The following is a 22059-nucleotide window of genomic DNA, read 5'->3' as shown; positions in this document are numbered from 1 at the left end:
ATAAATTCATAATCTGCCACATCTATCACCAAGTAAGAAAATCTTGTCTCTTTCTAAAACTGACATTGTATTTTCTTCTTAGTGCCTCTTGTCATACTAAAAGTTTACCATCCCTGTAGTTTTGCTGAAATCGTCATCATCATGGCTTCACTACTTAGCCTTAAAAATCTTAGTTCATATAGCTTCTCTTTATAAAGATAGCAATTAATTCTTTGTTTTTTTTTTCATTTCCAGATCACTGGTTTGGTGAATTTGTTGTAATTCTTCCAATTGGAGTCTGTGAAAATTTATTTACCTTTTTACTAGCTACATCACTATTGCTATTTTTCAGATAAAAGTGTGTGGCAGAGGCCTCCTTTGTTATCAATAAAATAGAAAAAAATAGACATTATTTCCTGATGTTGTATGATTCCTCGAATAAATTGTGTTGAGAAATATCTTCCTTAAGTTTTTCATTTCTCCATTACAATGAATGACATTAGCTTTTGTGTAGCCATCTGTAGCAGAGGTCTGAAAACTTCCTCAATACTCTCTACCTGTTTCCTAGCCCGTATATATATCCACTCACAAAAACTAAATCCTCTTTAATTATCTCTCCTGTTATATGTTACCTGTTCTAAATTTAAAAAAAAAAAGTAGCAAGGACCTGCCTTTCTCCTTACTCACTTATACCAAACAGATCTTGAATGAATGGTTTCAGTATCCTAGTATGCAGGGTTTTTTTTCTTTCTCTAGCCTCAGTTCTGATCAATCTAATCTCTACTTCTCTTTAGAAAAAATATTTTAAAAACTAAAATCATATCACTGATCTTAAGAGCACCCAATTTGGGGGAAACATACAAAAAAAAATCAAGAAAGAATCAGAATGTATTTTTTAACTGTCCTACAACAGTGCAGTCATTTTTCACATTTTTCTTTTACAAGATTTATCACAACGTTCCTTAACTCTGTGACTTATACATATTGTACGTTTTATCAAAAACACCCAATCTGTTCTTAGAAATTCTTATTTATCTTTCACATTACAGTTCACTAATTATCACTTTATAAACAATCCATGTTTATACAAAGATATATTATTTGATGCACATCAAATGTCTATATATTTATCACTTGACAATAAAAAATTGTGTAGAAATTAGCATGAGTAAATAAGTAAAATGGTCTAGTAAAAGAATGTGAGAGTTGGAATAATACATAAGAAAAACAGACAAAGAGTGTGGATCTGTATGGCCCAAATAAAACATAAGAAAATTAGATTAAGTTCTGAGATTGAAATTTCTGAGAATAATATGAATTATGTGGAGAGGATAAATGTGCTATATAAACATGCTATATAAACATGTCCAATGAAATAAAATTAGATGAAGATAAGATAATGGTAATATGAAAAGTATAGATGAGGAATGAAACATAAAGATGTCTGCCAGAAAAAGACAAACACAGTATGATATCACTTATATGTGATATTGAGAGTAACATGATAAGGAAATGCAGTGGTTTAAATGGGTGATGTTTAGATCATCCTTGGCTCCAGTGTATAGGCAGGAAAAGAAAAGAGACTGAAAGGGAAGGATAGAAGAGATAGATGAGAAGCAAAGTGGGAAGAAGTCAAAGGGACTTAGGTATATATAAGGAAGACTAGAGCTAAATATTCAAATCACAATTGCAGTTTGAATATTGCAATTTTAGTGTTGTTTACTACTTAAGTAACAAAATTTAAGAGGCACCTGTTCAGATAGTATACTAGGGCTGGGGAGAAAGATGGAATCTTGGAACACTGTTGGATAGAAGTTGAAACTGATGTCAGGATCAGTGATGGAACATTGTCAAATAAAAACTAAGAATAACTTCTAATTCATGGTTCTTTAATTAAATAAAATTTGGGGAGAAAAGAAATGGAAGATCATTAAATCTGTAGAAGCGGAGGCAAAGTAGAAATAGAGTTAAGCTATGAGTAAAAAGGGTAAAAAAAGTATCAAGAGAATAAACTTAAATATAGAAAATGCTGATAGGGACTGGATTTTAGTAGGTATAGAGAAAACATCTGAATATAGTGGACAGAAAGAATACATGTAAATATTGGTTACTTTCAGAGGCAAATAAAGTAACCCACTCACTTTATCCAGGTGGCTTTATTATGGTCCTCCTAAAATGACAAGGTTAGTTAGGAATAAAACTACTGTTTGTTAAAAAAAAAAGTCAAAGGATAAAAATAAAGAAAAATACTACATTTTCCAAGAAAAGACTTCATTTCTCTTCCTCTCATTATGAGAGAACCCTTACAAAACAAGAATGATTCTTATATCCTGTAACTCCTTCATTTAGCTCCTCCTACTACTGATTTGGTCTAACTTTGAAACAGAAGCCCAGGAGACCAAAAACGATACAAGAGGCAAGAGAATACTTGGGCAAAAGACAGCAAAAGACAAATATAGGAAACTTGGGAAATGGAGATTGATCAGGAAGAAGGAGAAGATGAAGAGGGTATCAAAACCTCCATAACTTCATGGCTTTTCCTTCTGACTTCTACTTTTCCTTTCTGATCAGTATCAAGATATTTTTATCAAGTCAATTCTAGCTCAAAGAGACATAAAAATATTACCTTTCAGGTTATAAGAGATCAGGTAAAAGAGTCTCAAGAGAATATGATCGAACAGTACTTAAATAATTTATAAAATTTCCCAAAATTTGCAATATATATTTCTTTACTTATTTTAAGCATGTTAACAATGGCTTAAAAATCATATATAATATTAACACTTTTAAAAATTTTAACAGCGGAATCTACTGGCTTCTAAAAATTCTTTCGGTTTGAATAGCACAGCGGGTAGGGCATTTGCCTTACACGCGGCCAACATGGCCGACCCGAGTTCGATTCCTCCGCCCCTCTCGGAGAGCCCGGCAAGCTACCGAGAGTATTCGATATGCCAGACACAGTAACAACAAAGTCTCCAATGGAGACGTTACTGGGCCCGCTCGAGCAAATCGACGATCAACGGGAGGGCCTTTACCTACTATGATGAGTGATTTCTCTAGAAACCAGGATGTAGAGAACATTTTCTTTTGAAACTTGGGAATTATTTAAACCTATTTAAGTTGGTCTCCTTTGACACTTTTACATGTAAAGTAGGCTCAACCTTGTTATTGTCACATGCAGCAGAAGTCTGTATTCATTTTTCATTTCCCCCCCTGATATCTAGTATGGATCTTCTTATTACTGTTGGGCACAGATGGGAATTCTGACTCCCTGTTACCCCACTGATTCACTTCCCTGAGAGGAGATAAGAGTAGGTGCTTAGTTATTGCTACCATGTTGCCTCCACTGACACCACAGCCTTTTGCAGCATAGTGGCAAAAGACTTCTTCAAACACAACATTAACATGAAGGGAAAATGTATCCTTTAAAAAAAAATGACAGAGGATCTGTGGTGGTGGGAAATGGGTACTGGTGGAGGGATGGGAATTTGATCATTGTATAATTGAACTACACTACTTCCACTACCCAGCCGTCGCCACACTCCAGGACGCTTTCCGGACCCGCGCGGCCGCTTACGGCCGTGGGACACATCATAAGACACTAAATACCCATCTTCTGGAATTGTCGTACCATATTTGATAGGGTTCAAATATGGTAACACCTACAAAGGTGATTAGAGGTCACCCCAAAAGCCTCTATCCCTCTCGGAAAGACTGGCAAGCTACTGAGAGTATTCCGCCCGCACGGAAGAGCCTGGCAAGCTATCCGCTGTGTATTCGATATGCCAAAACCAGTGACTACAACTGGTCTCATTCACCTGACCCTGAAGGCTTCACCGACATGGCAGCACTGAGAAGGATGAGAAAGGAGAGGCCGACAAAATCTCAAGGCCGACCTAGGCTGCCACAATGAAAGAAGACAAAAATGATCCTCTGTACTCTCAATGCACGTACGCTAGCATCAGATGCATCCATCGAGGACCTGATGGTACAAGCGCGAATGATCAAGTACGACATCATTGGTCTGACCGAGACAAGAAGGCACGAATCTCGCCATGCCGTTTTCGACACTGGAGAAGAATTGTTCCTCGGAACATGCGATAAAAGAGGTGTTGGAGGCGTTGGTGTCCTTGTCAACACAAACTTGGCCAAGAGCATTGATTCATTCGAATGCCTAACAACCCGAATCGGACGTTTACATTTGAATAGATGTGGCTCACTGCCTGCAGTTTCTATCTTCGTTGTCTACGCACCAACATCTCATTATGACGAAAGAGAAATCGAGAAGTTCTACATGGAGCTAGAGAAGTTCTATAAAGAAGACCACACCTTCTACAAGATCATTGTGGGTGATTTTCATGCCAAGATAGGACCGAGAAGATCAGCTGAAGAACTTCACATCGGGACCCATGGCCTAGAATGGAACAAACAGGGTGAGAGACTGTCAGAGTTCATCATGTCGACCACGACCATCCATGGTAACTCACAGTTCCAGAAGGCAGAATCTAAACGATGGACATGGGAGTCTCCCGGTGGACGATTCCACAACGAAATAGACCACATCATATTCAATCGATGGTTTTGCCTGACTGATGTCGCTGTTGTCCCAAAATTTCAAATGGGATCGGACCACCGTCTCCTTCGTGCAAAATTCTACTTCACAGAGCAGGGAGAAAGGGCTGCAAAGTTCAAAAAGAGAACTCCCAGAATGACCACCAACTGGGAACTCTTTGGTACTATTGCGGCAACATGGGAAGATGCCATTGTTGACAACATTGACGAGGAATACGATCGACTGGTTCAGCACCTCCATGAATGTGCAAGGAACGCCAAGAGAGAGATAGCCACAAAAAATCGCCTATCTTCGAAAACTCTTGAGCTAATTCGCCAGCGTGGTTTGGCGCATGCCTCAGGCAACCGCAAGCTAACGTCCGAGCTCGCAAAGCAGTGCAGAGATGCGATCAAGGAAGACCTCAAAGGGAGAAGAGCAGAAGTACTGGTAGATGCGGCAGAAGCCGGGAAAAGTATTCGTAACGCCCGCCTGTCCTTCGCCAACTATAAGACCAAGATGACTGCCCTCCGACGTCCTGATGGATCCATCACATCCTCCAGAACGGCAATGGAGAAGATTATCCATGACTTCTACTCAAATCTCTTTGATAGCCATGTCCACTTGCCGACATACCAAATTCCACAGGAGGGTATGTCGTTCCCAACGTTCTCCCTTCCGAAATCCGACACGCCATTTCATCGGTAAAGAAACAAACAGCACCCGGCCCAGACAAGGTCAGACCTGAACACCTGAAGAACCTGCCGTCAGTACTCATCAATACACTGGCTCGGCTCTTCATTTGCTACCTGTCTGAATGCAAGGTTCCGTCCCAATGGAAAACCAGCAGGACCATACTACTGTTCAAGAAGGGAGACATCCATGACATTGGCAACTATCGCCCGATCTGCCTATTGTCTGTCATCTACAAGTTGTTCACTCGAATCATCCTAAATAGGATTGGCAGAACACTAGATGAAGGACAACCATGCGAGCAAGCAGGGTTCCGCAAAGGATTCAGCACCATCGACCATATCCACACAATAACCAAGCTCATTGAGGTTTCTCAGGAGTTCAAGATGCCGCTCTGTTTAACGTTCATTGATTTAAAGAAGGCCTTTGATTCTGTTGAGACGGAAGCGGTCATTGAAGCCCTAGCCAATCAGGGCATTCAAGCCCAATACATCAGGATCCTCCGTGAGCTGTATTACGGATTAACTACCAAGATCTCACCATTCTACAAAGAAGTGATCGTTGATGTCAAGAGAGGGGTGCGGCAGGGTGATACCATTTCACCGAAACTCTTCAGTGCCACCCTCGAGAACATCATGCGACGACTGGAATGGGAAGGAATGGGAGTGAAGATAGATGGTTGGCAATTACACCACCTCCGCTTTGCTGATGACATTGTTTTAATAACACCAAACATCAGCCAAGCGGCACAAATGCTGGCCGACTTTGACCGTGAGTGTGGAAAGGTAGGACTACAGCTGAATCTTACGAAGACAATGTTTATGAGAAACAGCCTTGTTCCTGACGCCCCATTCGCTCTCAATGGAACGACCATCTCCGAATGCAATAGCTATGTGTACCTAGGTCGAGAGGTCAACATGACAAATGACCTGGCACCCGAACTGCGCAGGAGGAAGAGAGCGGCTTGGAACACCTTCAAGAACGTCGAAGAAATAGCTAAGAGGACGAATAACCTCCGGCTCCGGGCACATCTCTTTGATTCCACTGTTCTTCCTGCATTAACATATGCCTCAGAGACCTGGGCCCTACGCAAACAAGATGAGAACGCTATTCAGGTCTCCCAAAGAAGAACAGAAAGAGCTATGCTTGGAATATCACGTTTCACTCAAATGAGAGAACAAATCCGGAGTTCTGACATCCGTCGACGATCAAGGATCAGGGACGCTGTCTCATTTGCCAAGGTGTCAAAAATCAGACTGGCTGGTCACGTAATGAGATTTAAAAACGACCGTTGGACTAGAGCTGTTACTGATTGGATTCCACGGGATGTCAAGAGACCGCGTGGCCGCCCACCTACCAGATGGTCAGACTTCTTCGTCAAGATCGTGAACGATCGGTTTGAGACCCTTCATGTTCCCGGAGCGAACAGATGCCATTGGGCTACACTAGCACGCGACAGGGACAAATGGAGACGTTACTGGTGCCCGCTTGAGCAAATCGACGACTAACGGGAAGTTAAGTGATATAAGTGATTTAAGTGATAATTGAAACCCAAGCACAAAAATTGTAAGTCTACAACTGTACCTCATGGTGTCTCACTAATAAAAAAAAAAGAAGGGGTGTTTTTATATAAAAAGAAACAGAGTATATAATTTACTGGTAAAATTAGAATATCAGGCAAACCAATAATAAGCTACACAGCGGGTAGGGTGTCTGCCTTGCACGCAGCCAACATGGCCGACCCGAGTTCGATTCCTCCGCCCCTCTCGGAGAGCCCGGCAAGCTACCGAGAGTATTCGATATGCCAGACACAGTAACAACAAAGTCTCCAATGGAGACGTTACTGGGCCCGCTCGAGCAAAGCTATAATCAAAGCCATTAAATTAATCAATATTCTATATACTAATATTAGTGAACTAATCAATAAAATTAGAAATATTAGCAAAGAAAAATTAATTCATAATACCAAAAGTTTTCATATTTACATAAAATCCTAAATGTGAATGCCTCTGATAGTAAAACTTCTAATAATATTAAACAAACATGGCAGAATTTAAGAGATTATGACAAGTTTGCAAGTATAGTAGTTTCACTAATACTCTCATTTATTTATATAGTCAGTAAAAAACAATTTAGTAAGTATTCAAAATATTTTAACAGCATGTGTCACTCCACATATTTTGGTTTATGTATGAGTTAATGTAGTAAAACTAAAAATAAAAGCCCTATTGGTATAACTTGATTAATTAAATGGAATTTCACATTATATTTCATATGATTTTCCCTTTGTTTAATAACATAGTTTCTGCACTTTTTTGATATACATGCACTTTATTTTGATAGAAAATTACTTCATACTATTTGTTTATCAACATAATACACAAAGTAAATTTTATGATAATAAAGATCTTTATAGTTATTTCCAATTACTTTCCTTAAGAAAGTAACTTTTATATAAATTTGTCAGTATAAATATCAACTTGTGGGTTTGAGCAATAGTACAGCAAGTAGGGTGCTTTTCTTTCATGTGGCCAGCTGTATTTGATACCCCTGCATCCCATATGGTCCCCTGAGCATTGCTAGGTGTAATTCCTGAACACAGAACTAGGAGTAACTCCTGAGCATCTCCTGAGTAACTCGTGACCCTAAAACAAACAAAAAATAAATAAAATAAAGATAAACGTTTGTTAAAATGTTGAATGCATATTATTTTAGTTGTAATAAATTTAAAAATAAAATACTAAGATACATATTTCAAAAAAGCATTATTTTTTATTATCATAGTCTAGGTATTTACAATAGTATTAAAGTTTATGACATCTGCATGCAAAATTACTAAACCCCACCAAAATGCTCGAAACCCTCTAATACTGACCCTTTATCTCATCTGGTCTGGTCTTCTGTTGCTATTTACACTATTTGGTAATTACACTACTTGGTAATTGGTTTTGTATTCCAATGCCCAGTGTTTGTTATTGTTCAATACCCTATTCACTCGTTTTTACTTTCTATACTGTAAATCGGTGAAATGATAGACTAATTATCCTCTCCCTCTGTTCTATGGAGACATCTCAAAAAGGAAGTACAGATAAAACTATCATAAGTCCCAAAGATACCATTTCTTGGCATCTAAACTTAAACCACAAAAACATTAATTCGAAAGGATATACAAATAACACCTATAACCAGTGCAGCGCTTAGTGCAATAGCCAAGTTATGGAAACAATACCAATGTCCAATTATGAATGAACAGTATTTATACACAATGGAGTGCTGTGCAGCTATAAGAGAAGATAAAGTGATGCAGTTTGTTGCATTGTATGAGAAAAGCACCAGTATTTACTTATTTATTTATTTATTTATTGCTTTTTGGGTCACATCTGATGATGCTCAGTGGTTACTCCTGGCACTGCACTCAGGAATTACTCCTGGTGGTGCTTGGGGGACCATATGGGATGCCAGGGATTGAACCCAGGTCTGCCATATGCAAGGAAAATGCCTTACCTACTGTACTATCACTCAGGCCCAGCAACAGCATGTTTTAAAAGAAAAAAATTTTAAAGTTGTATTTAATTAAAGAACCATGATTTAAAAATCTATTGATAGTTGAGTTTTAGGAATATAATATTTCAATACCAATCTCACCACCAATGTCAACTTCCCTCAATCTGTGCTCCTATACTCTCTCCCATCCCCCATCTCTACCCCATGTGCCACTTTGACAGGCATATTTTAAAGCTCTGTAGTTGTAGTTTAGATCTCATATTTCCAGTGTAGTTTTATCTGTGCTTTGGATATATAGTTATATCTATCTACTTTATCATGGATATATCCAAAGCCTAGGACCTCTGTTCCCCTTAACTTCCCCTTCTTATCTTTTCACTTTCCCCCTTGATTTCTTTCTTTCTCTGTCCTTTTCCCTATACTCTGGGATCAAGAGTGATCTAGGAATCCCCTCTTTGCCACATTACATTTCCTAATCCAGCTACTCTATGTACCACAGATAAAGTGATATCATCCTGTGTTTGTCTTTCTTTTTGTAGCTTCACACAACATAGTATCTTCCAGTTCCAACCAGATCACAGCAAATTGCATGATTTTATAATTCCTCGCAACTGCAAAGTATTCTGTTGTGTAAAGGTACAATATCTTCATTGGATACCTAGGTTGATTCCATATCTTAGCTATTATACTAAATGCTTAAATGAATAATGGTGTGCATATGTCCTTTAGAATGAATGTTTTTCATCTTGAAGTAGATACCCAAAATTAGACAAAATGTTGTAGACAAAATTCATACAGAAATACAATTTTTTGTATTTGATGTCTTCCTAAAAAGTATTACTGAATTAGAAAATATATGAGACAAACTAGTTATATAATAAATATAAAAGTTAATTTTAATAATAAAAATAATGTTCATTCTAAATAAATCAGAATCTCTTGATATTGATATCAATCTTGGATATTAGCCCTTTGTCTGATGTATGATGTACAAATATTTTCTTCCAATTAATAGGATGTTTTATTTTAGACCTCATTTCTTTCAAAGTGCAGAAGGCTTTTGGTTTTATTGGTCCTATTTATTTCTGCTTTAACTTTCATTTGTCAACAGGATGTATAACTAAATACTTCCATGCATTCAAGATTTAGGATATCTTGTCTATGTTTTCCTTTACATATTTTATATAAGAAGTTTTATATAAAGGTCTTTAATCTTTTTGGGGGAGGGTAGGGACTTGGTTTGGGGGCCACATCCAGCAATGTTCAGGGCTTACTCCTGGCTCTACACTCAGGAGTTACTCCTGGTGGTGTTTGGGGGCCACTGTGGGATGACAGGGAAAGAACCTGAGTCAGCTGCATGCTAAATAAGAACCCGACCCATTGTGTTTTTGTTCTGCCCCTCTTAAACTGTTTTTAAATTAACCTTTGTAGATGGTGTGAAATATGGGGATTTATTATTATTGTTGTTATTTAATTATTGTTATTATTTGCATGTGTCTCCCCAATTATCCCAGCATTATTTGTTGACAAGGCTCCACTTTGTTCCACCTTTCCCAGCCTTCTAGTGATAAATTGACTCCATACATTTCAAGTTTTATTTTTGGTCTCTCAATTCTATTTCACTAATCTCAGAGTTTTCATTCTAGTACCATGCACTTTTGATTACTATTGAATTGTAGTGTATATTGCAGGCTGAGAATTCAAGGTCTCCCATTTTTTTCTTGGATTTGCTACTCTGAACGTTTTATGATTCCATAGAATTTTAGAAATATCCATTCTATATCCTTGAAAAATTCCATGGAAATTTTGATGGGGATTGTGCTGCATCTATAAAATACTTTAAGTAAAATATTCATTTCAACAATGTTGATTCTTCCAGTAAGAACAGAGAATATGTTCCCATTTTCATGTATCTTATTTTGTTCAAGAGTGATTTATAATTTTCATTAACTATTTTGCTTCCTCTTTAAAACTTTTATAACACAAATTATCAAAAATTAAAAGACACAGCAGAAGTAGTACTAAGAAGGAAGTTCATAACAACATCAACTAATTCAGGAAACTAGGAAAAACTTAAATATGAACCTCATAGTTTAAGAACCTAGGAAATATAAACAAGATTGGAAAACTTTAGACAGATTCATAAAGAAAAGAGTGCAAAAAAACTCAAATCATATCAGAACTAAAAAGGGAGGAACAGATACTTCAGCAATACAAACAATCAAGAGAAAATATAAACTGCTTTATCCTACAAATCTGGAGAATCTAGTAGAAACAAATGCATTATTGAATGCATTATTGTTTGTTTTGTTTATTTATTTGTTTGTTTGAGCCACACCTGATGGTGCTCAGGGCTTACTCCTGCCTTTGCACTCAGATATCATTCCTGGTATGGCTGGGATTGTGGTGTGTAAGATCAAACTCCAGTTTGGGTATGTATAAGGGATATGCCTGAACCTTTGTACTACTTTTTCAGCCCAAAGGATGAATTTTAGAATCATATAAACTCCCAGGACTGAATCAGGGGTAAGTAGCCAAGCAAGCATGGGTTAGGATATTGAAACAGTAGCTTAAAATCTCTCTGAGAACAAAAGTTCAGCTGCAGATAGTTTCATTTGTAAATTCTGCTTAATCTTCAAAGAGTTATTAGCTATATTTCTTAAGATCTTCCAAAATATCGAAGAAACAGGAATTTTTTCTAACAGTTTCTATGACTCCAACATCACCCTACCGAGAGTATTCGATATGCCAGACACAGTAACAACAAAAGTCTCCAATGGAGACGTTACTGGGCCTGCTCGAGCAAAAAGTTAAATTACAGATCAATATTTCTGATGTTCATCAGTGCAAAGATCTTCAGCAATGTACTGCCAAACTGGTTCTGACAATGTATCAAAGAATTATACAATACTATCAAGTGAGAATCACTTCAGGGATAAGAGTTCAATATATGTAGATCAATTGTAAAATCAATGTAGATCAATGTAATAAAGCATATCAACAAAGAAAAGTTAAAAACTATATGAACATATCAATAGAAAAAGAGAAATATTTGTGGGGAAGGGGGGTTTGGGCAACACTCAGCTTAGGGCTAACTCTTAAGGATCAAAACTTGTGGGTACTTTACTATCTCTCCAGCCCCTAATGGGAACTTTTTGATGATATATTTCCAAGAAGAGAGCTTTCCAAGAAAAAGTCTATTTCAAGTATTAGTATAGATATTGTCTAAGTATGAGAAAGCTAACTTTGACATTTATCTATATTTAAGCATTTTAAATAAAATGGTTTCCAATTGTCACTAGACTTATTACTTAAATAACAGTATGTTCAATTTATACTTTTGGATGTTTTCTAAATTTAGTTTTTGCCTTAGATATAACTAATTTCTGGATATCAATTGAACATTAGAAAAATGTATCCTCTCAGTCTCTGGAAGGAAAAGTTCGTTGTTATATAAAATAAATCATTTATTTTCGTTAAAGAGTTTGTAAAATTCATTTAAAAATAATTAGTGGCATGGTGGGCTGGAGCTATAGCACAGCGGTAGGGCATTTGCCTTGTGTGTGGCCGGGTTCAATTCCTTCGCGATTCCTCCGCCCCTCTCGGAGAGCCCGGCAAGCTGCTGAGAGTATCTCGCCCACACAGCAAAGCCTGGCAAGCTACCCGTGATGTATTCGATATGCCAAACACAGTAACAACAAGTCTCACGATGGAGACGTTACTGGGCCCACTCCAGCAAATCGATGAACAACGGGAGGACAGTGACACTGGCAGTGGCAGTGGCATGGCTTCAGTATCTCATTTTAAAATTACAGTTTTATAAATTTCTCTTTAAAATTTATTTTGAATGTGAATATTTTACTTCATAAATCAGAAGGCACAGCAACCAGTCCCGGACAGCAATGCAGCATTAGAGATCCCTTCGTGCCCCATATTCAGCCAATTTTGCTGGGCACCCCAGATGGAGCAGGTGCAGTGTCCCTATCTTCTCCATATGGAATCCTGGCATTCCAAGAGCTCCCACAAGCAAGGCCCAGATATGCCGGTACTAGGACTAAATTTCCAGACTGTATGGTGGCAGAGGCACTGGGTGGTCCCTCCCTAACCCTCCTCTGGTACCACGACCTGACGTTATGCCCACAAGCTTCCACTGAACACCATCTTGGTGTACCAACAGCCCTGGTACAGAGACTCCCAACTGAATCCCAAAATGGATTAGTGCCCTACAGAGATGTCTCTGGAACCCAACATATACAACTTAGGATCCCAGAAGCACGCAGCAGCTTTGCAGCCACACCAGCTCTCATGATATTCGAAATGAGCGATGAAAAATAAATTGTCTAGTGTCTACCCCTGACAGGAAGGCTTGAGTAGTGGTGGTGAAATTATGGCAAAACATAATGTCCAAAAGTAGAGAGAGTATTTGGGAAATTATCTGATATAGAGGCAGGGTGAGGACTGGGATGGTGGAAGAGGGGAATACTGGGGACGTTGGTGGTGGAAAATGTGCACTGGTGGAGGATGAGTGTTTGATCATTGTGTGACTGAATCTCAAATAGGAAAGCTTTGTAACTGTATCTCCCGGTGATTAAATAACAAACAAACAAACACTGTCCTCCCGTTGTTCGTCGATTTGCTCAAGTGGGCCCAGTAACATCTCCATTTTGAGACTTGTTGTTACTGTGTTTGGCATATTGAATAAGTCACAGGTAGCTTGCCAGGCTTTGCAGTGCTGGCGAGATGCTCTCGGTAGCTTGCCAGACTCTCCGAGAGGGGCAGAGGAATAGAACCCGGCTGGGCTGGGCTGGCTGTGCGCAAGGCAAACGTCCTACTGCTGTGCTATCACTCCAGCCCTGATTAAATAAAATTAAAATAAATAAATAAATCCGTTTCATTTAAAAGTTTATATTGTTTAGCAGTGTTAAAATTTTATTAGACCAAATTATCTGCTAAATCACAACTTTAAACCGTGTCAAAATAAATTTAAACTTTCTGGATTTATTCTTTGAAAAGCTATCTTAATTTGAAAAGTTGAATTTTACTTATTTTATTGTAGACCATTACAAATTGCAGAACTAAATAATTAAATTTTTGTCTTCTCACAGATGCTTAACAAAATATTACTTGAGGGTACTTTTCACTCAATAAATTATTATCTTTGGCCTATATAAGCATGTATTGTTTGAACCACAGATATGTTTTATGTGGTTATTAGTGGTGGGGGTCATACCAGCAGTGGTCCTGGAGCAGAGCTAAAGCAATTTCTGAGGCTTTTCAAAAGGAGGTGGGGAGGGTGTTGAACTCAGTTGAGCCACACCATCAGCTCATTGAAGTGCATATTTTTATATTGGTGTGTCTAATGGGGTCAGGCATACTATTTTTGAAAATTGCATAAAATGTCTTTTGGCTTTGATATATATGTATATATGTATACATATATGTATATATTTATATGTATCTTGAATACTTTAGATCTGTTCTATGTGATTGTGCTATATGATTATTTATATGACTGTTCTATCATCTGTTTATATGAATACGTGCAGAATAGACTGGTTTTATATTGTAATTCTATTAGAGAATTTTGTTTTTAACAAGTTCTATATATTTTTAATTTATTATTAAAATTAAACAAACTTACAGAACTTATATATTTATAAATGTATTTTAATTTTACCTAGCTCCCAAATGCCATATCTTCTTCTTTATTATTAAATATATTATTTCCTCATTGTAATACAATTTTTATAATTATTTTTGCGTTTTTTATATTCTAAACTGGTGTTTTGTTAATTTTTTAATGTAGGAGTATTGCTATTTATTCAGCCATTGATTTGGCTGATTGAATTCGGCATGAACTTCACCTTACTTTTTTTTTTCTTTTTTATAAATTTATTTATTGAATCACCGTGAGAGCAGTTACAAAGCTTTCAGGTTTAAGTCTCAGTCATACAATGATGAAACACCCGTCACTTCACCAGTGCCCATTTTCCACCACCAAAAACCCCAGAATACCCCAATCCCACACCTTCCCCCCTACTCTATCTCTACTTTGATTACATTCAATATTTCTACATCAGACCGACCATTATTATTTGATTTTACCCCAACACTCAGATCTGTCAAAAAGTCAACTATAGACAATTTGTTTTCAATTGCTAATTATGAATAACATATGATGTCCCGCAGCTGCATTAGTGGACATGCGATTTTGGAATTCCAAAATTTTAACAATTAAATCTGGAGGGATTTCTGCCCAAACCTGCTGGGTTCTGAGATTTGCTCCTGAGTCTCTGGGATCATGGACATTAAGCAGCTTGATCAAGAGCCAAAGAGACCATTTGTGGGCAGTGACTTAGGGTCTCATTGGGGCGGGGAGTTAAGGGCTGGCTCCACCCCCATCCCATGCAAGCCCGCATGTCTCGTCACTGCTTGCCCAAACCTGACTGTCCAGTGGCCTCTGGAGGATGGCAGCCACCAAGCCGCAAAGGGAGAACAGGCCAAGGCACGAAACCTATTCCCACCTGGGGTGGCCCGGCGCTGGTAGCCTACTGCAGGGACCGGATGCATTTTTGCTCAAAGCCGCTGGGTTCCAAGATTTGTTTCTGACTCACTTGGGTCATGGCAGTTAAGCAGCTTGATCAAGAGCCAGAGATGCCATTCATGGGCAGCGATTCAGGATCTCGTTGAGGCGGGGAGGAAAGGACTGGCTCCACCCCCATCTTGTGAGGCCCCGCTTGTCTCAACACTGCAGTCCCAAACCTGACTGTCCAGTGTCCTCTGGAGAATGCAGTCACCAAGCCGCCAAGAGGGAGCAGGTGGAGGGACAGCACCCTTTCCCCCCTGGGGTGGTCCAGCGATGGTAACCTACTGCGGGTACCAGGCACATTTCTGCCAAAAGCCACTGGGTTCCAAGATTTGTTTCTGAGTCTCTGGGATGATGGTCGTTAAGCAGTTTGATCAGGAACCAGAGAGGCCTTGCCTCCAATTATATAGTTGAGCCAGAGGTGGTTTGTGGGTGTGTCTCACACAGATGCATTTCTGCCAAAAGCCGCTGGGTTCCGAGATTTGTTTCTGAGTCTCTTGGGTCATGGCAGTTAACTTTTAGCCCTTTACTTTCTTGGTAAACTTGGCCCCAAGTTGTTGAGGTCTGGCCCAAGGCACAGCAGCAATTTTGGGGTATATAGAAGTCTGAAGACACCATCAGGCCTTCTGATGCACTGGTGCTTTATTTTTTTAATTTAAAATGTTGTCAAGAAGGCAGGAGCACCACCTAGTAAAAAAGGTACTCTTGCCTTACCATTCCAATAGAAATACTGAATGCCCTGAACGAACACTATGACCTCTTAGTACCTGTATTTCAAACATAATGCACAAAAGGAAAGAGAGAGAGAGAGAGAGAGAGAGAGAGAGAGAGAGAAAGAGAGAGAGAGAGAGAGAGAGAGAGAGAGAGAGAGGAGGAAAGTGCCTCCCATAAAGGGAGGCTGAGGCAGGGGTGTGGTGGCAGGGAAATAGGGGACATTGGTGGTGGAAAATGTATACTGGTGGAGGGATGGGTGCTGAATAATTGCATGACTGAAACCCAATTCTGAACACTTTTTAATAGTCTAATCTCACGGACATTCAATGAAAAAAATTTTTTAAAAGTAGTGAGAAATTCATGCCCACTTAAATCAGCTTAATCAATGGCTGAATAAATAGCAGTACTTCTACATTTCAAATAAATAAATAAATAAAATGTTTACAGGACCATGCAGCTGGAAATTTTTTAATTTGGTTATTGTATTTCCCCACTCCCTCCCTAGAGAAAAAATAAAAAGGCAGGAGCAATAGTATAACAGATAGGGTGTTAGCCTCATATGTGATTGATCGGGGCTAAATCCTCAGTACCCCATATAGTCCAATGAGCCCCACCATAAGTAAGCACTGAACACAGTCAGGGGGGTCCAAAAGAGGCCCCCAACAATGTTTTTAGAAACTAGAATGATAGTACAGTAAGTAGAACTTTCCTTACATGGAGCTGATTTTGGTTCGATCCTGGCACTTTGTCTGGTGTCCTGAATCCCACCAAAAGTGATCCCTGAGCACAGAGCTGGGAGTAAACCCTTGGAATTACTAGGTGTGGCCCCACTCACCCCATCCACCCACCAAAAAAAATTATTTTATGGATCATGATTTACAATGCCATCAGCAATAGAATTTTAGACATATCATGTTCCAACTCTAATCCCACAACAAGTGTCAGACTCCCTCCACTAATGTCCTCAGGTACTCCCTCCATCCCCCAGATATCCTCCAGAAGTGACATATTTTTAAAATTATATATTGTAGTTTGGGTCCCATAATTATATTGACTCTAGTGATTTGATACAGATTCTTCACTTCAATATTACTGTCGTGTTCAAGCTTTCTGGTCTTTGCCCCTATTTTACCTCCAAGGGGGGATTTTTGCCTTATTCCCCCTCAACCACTTTTCTGTTTCCTTGGCCTTTCTACTTTGTATTCTAGGGTCAAGGGCTTGTCCACCTTTGATATCTTACATTCCCCTGACACATTATTCTACATAATCACAGATAAGTCAGTGTAACTGATATTTTTCCTTCTAAATTTACTTGGGATCTTCCAGTTCCGTAAGAGGTGCAACAAATTGCATGATTTTATTACCCTTGTAGCTATGTAGTATTCCATTGTGTGTGTGTGTGTGTGTGTGTGTGTGTGTGTGTGTGCGTATCTGCCATTAGACAACTGGGTTGATTCCATAATTACTAAGTGCTGCAATGGACAAAGTTGTGCATATGTATTTTAGAGTAAATGTGTTTGTACTTTAGAAGTTGAAGTGAAATCATTAGTTTGTATGGAAGATCTATTACTTTTTATGAGAAATCTCTGTACTATTTTTCTAGGGGCTAAACCAGATAACATTCAGACCAGCAGTGAGTGACAATTTCTATTTTGCCACATCCCCACCAACGTAGGTTGTGTCTAATATTTTTGATATGTGCCACTATCACTGGTGCGAGATAATGACTCATTGTTTTAATTTAGATTTCCCTTATAATAAATGCTGATAAGCACCTTTAAATATGCCTATTGGCCATCCTTCTGCCTTTTTTAGAGAAGTATCAACTTATTTCTGTCCCCATTTTTAGATGGGGTAATTGGATTTTCTGTTGTTGATTTTTGTGCATGCTTTTTATATGCTGAATATTAACCTTCTAGCTCACATATTGAGCCCAAATATTTTCTCCCATTTTTTAAAAATTTTAGCCACCATTTATATTGCCATGGAGAGACTTTTTTATTTGATATAATCATACTTATTTACTTTTGTTTCTGTGGTGTTTGCCAATGGAATCATACCATTGAAAACACCCTTGAGATCCAAAACTTAGAGAAAATTGCTTATATTTTTCTCATTGTATTTTATGGATTCTGGTTTAATTCCAAGATCTTTGATCCACTTTGAATAAGTTTTTTATAAAGTATGATACTTTGATCTAGTTTCATCTTTTTTTTGAATGTGGCTACTCAAATGGTATCTTAGAAAATATTTGCTATGCTTGCTATGCTTTATTTGTTTAATACTAAGTTTCAAAACATCAGTTGTGTATCTTATAAATGGAATATTGGATGATAAATTTGATACATTTGAAAATAAATTTTCTATCAATATTGTAGGCAATGGAGAACTGAGTTTTGTTGATTTCCCCCATTTTTATTAAGGTACTGTGATTTATAGTACTGTTAATGATAGTTTCATGTATACATTGTTCCAATACCACCCCTATAACAAGAGTGCTTGCTTCTTTCTACCAGTACGCTAAGGAATTTTGACATCCTCCCATTCACCTCCCTCCTTTCCGAAGTAAACTCAGTTCTCAGACCAGTTCTCAAGTTCTTATTGCCTTTGGCCATTAGTTATTCCCTTACTATGTTCTTTATATTGCACATGAGAGAGACCGTTCTGTATCTTTTCTTCTTCTTCAGACAGACTTCGTTCAGCATGCTCTCCAGTTTTAACCATGCAGAAACAAATTGTGTGATCTATTTTTTTCTTAGAGTCTAGTTTATTTTCCTATGTACATATTTTATGATTTTTTTATCTAGTGATCGGTTCTTAGGCACATAGGTTGTTTCAAGATTTGGGGTATTTAGAAGAGTGCTGAAATAAATATAAGAGCACAACCATCTTTTAAAATAGAATTTTGAGGGATTGGGGGAAAGATGCCAAAAGTGGAATTGCTGGGTCATATAGAAGCTCAATTCTTAGTTTTTTTTGACAAGTAACCACACTGCCTTCCAAAGATGTTAAACCAGTCATCAGTCCCACAAATAGTGGGAAAAGGTCACATTTCTCACACATCCACTCCAACACTGATTTCTTCTATTTCCTTTTGAAGTGATGTGTTTTCTTATTTTAGGGTGATCCAAAAAAAGGCATTTTTTTCTCATGTTTATTGATCATCGGTATGTCTTCTTTGAGGAAGTTTATTTTCATATTTTATTCTCATTTTTTGATGGATTGTTTTCATAGTTACCAAGTTTTTAAGTGCTTTATGTACCTTGGATATTAACCCTTTGTCAGATGAGTGGTGAGCAACTGATTTCTACCATGCCGTGGGAGTGTCTTGTTATTATTCTTCATTCATCATTTAATTTGCTGTGCAGAAGCTTTTCAATTTGATGTAACTGCTAATTTGTGTTATTTGTTTATTTCACTTATGTTTGTTTGGCTATTGAATCACTGAATTTACCTTTAGATTCAGTTTCATGAAAGGTTCTACGAATGTTTTCCTCAATGTAATTTGTAGATTCAGGTCAGAGATTGAGGTTTTTAATTGACATTTATGCATGGTATCAGATAGAACTATCAGTGCTCTCTTTTTCTCTTACTTCTTTTTTTCATATGACAAGTTTTCTAATACCATTTGTTAAATATGTTTTCCTTTTGCATGCTACTAGCCCTTTCAAGATTGTCTCTGGACTCTCAATTCTATTCCATTAGTCTTAGCACGTGTCTTTATTCCAGTACCAAACTTTCCTAATTACTATAGATTTATAGTAGAATTTAAAGTTGGGAAAACAAAAGCCTCCTGGCTTCTTTTTATTCTAGAATTATTTTGGATATCTGGGGGGTTTGGTATACTATATCAATTTTACAACATTTGGTCTGCTTTTTAAAAAACATAATAAAAAATAAATAATAAAGAAATAAATAAAAATAAATTTTAAAAAATCTCTGTTATGGAACCTAGGCTGACAGGAAAATTAAGATAATAGGCAATTATGCCTGGAGATATTTAGACCAGCTAGAGATCCTTATAAATTCCTGTCAACCAATAAGGAATGCAAGGAGTCATTTAGGTATTTTTATTTATTTATTTATTATTATTAGTGAGACACCATGCTAATCTTCTCTGTATTGTTCAAATTTTGGTATATGTGCTGGGCTGGAGCGATAGCACAGCGGGTAGGGCATTCGCCTTACAAGCGGCCAACATGGCCTACCCGAGTTCGATTCCTCCGCCCCTCTCGGAGAGCCCGGCAAGCTACCGAGAGTATTCTATATGCCGAACACAGTAACAATAAAGTCTCCAATGGAGACGTTACTGGGCCCGCTCGAGCAAATCGACGATCGACGGGAGGGCCTTTACCTTTTTTTTAGTGAGACACCAAGAGGTACAGTTGTAGACTTACAAACTTACATGTTTGGGTTTCAGTTATACAAAAATCGAGTACCCATTCCTCCACCAGTGCCCATTCTCCACCACAAATGAACCCAGTTGCCCTCCCACCCACCCCCAACACCCCACACCCCATCCCACCGCTATGGCAGGGCATTCCCTTTTGCTCTCTCTTTCATTGGGGGTGTTGTGGTTTGAAATAGAGGTATTGAATGGCCATAATGTTCTGTCTATAATCTACTTTCAGTACACATCTCACATCCCAAGCGAGTCCTCCAAACACCCTTTACTTGGTGTTCCCTTCTCTATCTGAGCAGCCTTTACCCCAGCACGTGGTGCCAGCTTCCAAACCATGGAGCAAACCTCCTGGTACTTATCTCAACTATTCTTGGGTGTTCATCTCCCATTCTGTTACTTTATATTCCCCATATGAGTGAAGTCTTTCTATGTCTGTCCCTCTCTTTCTGACTCATTTCACTTAGCATGATACTTTCCATGTAGAACCATTTGTATGTAAATTTCATGACTTCATCTATTCTAATAGCTGCATAGTATTCCATTGGGTAGATGTACCAAAGTTTCTTTAACCAGTCGTCTGTTCTTGGGCACTTGAGTTTTTTCCAGATTTTGGCTATTGTGAACAGTGCAGCAATGGACATAGAAGTACAGATGTCATTTCAACCGTACTTTTGCCTCTCCAGGATATATTCCCAGCAGTGGTATTGCTGGATCAAATGGGATCTCAATTTCTAATTTTTGAGAATCATCCAAACTGTTTTCCAAAAGGGTTGAACCAGTCAGCATATCCACGAGCAGTAAAAGAGGGTCCCTTTCTTGCCACATTCATGCCAACAGCAGTTACTTTTGTTCTTTTGGATGTGGGCCAGTCTCTGTGGTGTGAGATGATATCTCATTGTTATTTTGATCTGCATCTCCCTCATGATTTGTGATGTAGAACATTTCCTATGTGCCGTTTATCCATTCGGATTTCTTCTGTTCATTTTGTCACCCCATTTTTTGATTGGGTTGGATGTTTTCTTCTTGCGGAGTTCAACCACTGCTTTGTTTGTCCTTGATATCAACCCCTTATCCGATGGGTATTGGGTGAATATCCTTTCCCATTCTGTAGTCTGTCTTTGTATTTTGGTCACTGTATCTTTTTGGTGCAGAAGTTTCTTAGTTTAAGATAGTCCCATTTGTTTATCTCTGTTTCCACTTGGTTGGTCAGTGGCATGTCATCTTTGAAGATACTGTTAGCCTCAATATTGTGGAGGGTTTTGCCAACCTTGTCTTCAAGGTACCTTACGGATTCTGGTCTGATGTTGAGGTCTTTAATCCATTTTGATCTGACTTTTGTGCATAGTGTTAAGTCGAGGTCCTAGCCCATTTTTTTTGCATGTAGCTGTCCAGTTTTGCCAGCACCACTTGTTAAAAAGGCTTTCCTTGCTCCACTTCACATTTCTTGCTCCTTTGTCAAAGATTAGATGTTCATACATTTGGGGTTGTGTGTAGGCATATTCCACCCTGTTCCATTTTTTTCTGCGGTCCTGCCTTTGTTCCAGTACCATCTTGTTTTAATTGTTACAGCTTTGTAGTAGAGTTTGAGGTTGGGGAGGGTGATGTCTCCCATCATCTTTTTCCAAAGAATTG

General features: G+C 38.3%; 1 non-coding gene across 1 annotated transcript; it reads right to left on the bottom strand.

Annotated features, from left to right (window-relative positions):
- Window positions 1–20079: 20079 nt before the first annotated feature.
- Window positions 20080–20190, bottom strand: LOC130025619 (U6 spliceosomal RNA). The gene has a single exon (XR_008792752.1). It is a non-coding gene; the product is annotated as a U6 spliceosomal RNA (small nuclear RNA).
- Between the last annotated feature and the right edge of the window lie 1869 nt (window positions 20191–22059).

This window comes from Sorex fumeus, unplaced genomic scaffold (genome assembly GCF_029834395.1).
Source record: "Sorex fumeus unplaced genomic scaffold, SorFum_2.1 ptg000030l, whole genome shotgun sequence".
In the NCBI taxonomy this organism is placed as follows: Eukaryota; Metazoa; Chordata; class Mammalia; order Eulipotyphla; family Soricidae; genus Sorex; species Sorex fumeus.
This window is presented reverse-complemented; position numbering and strand designations above follow the sequence as displayed.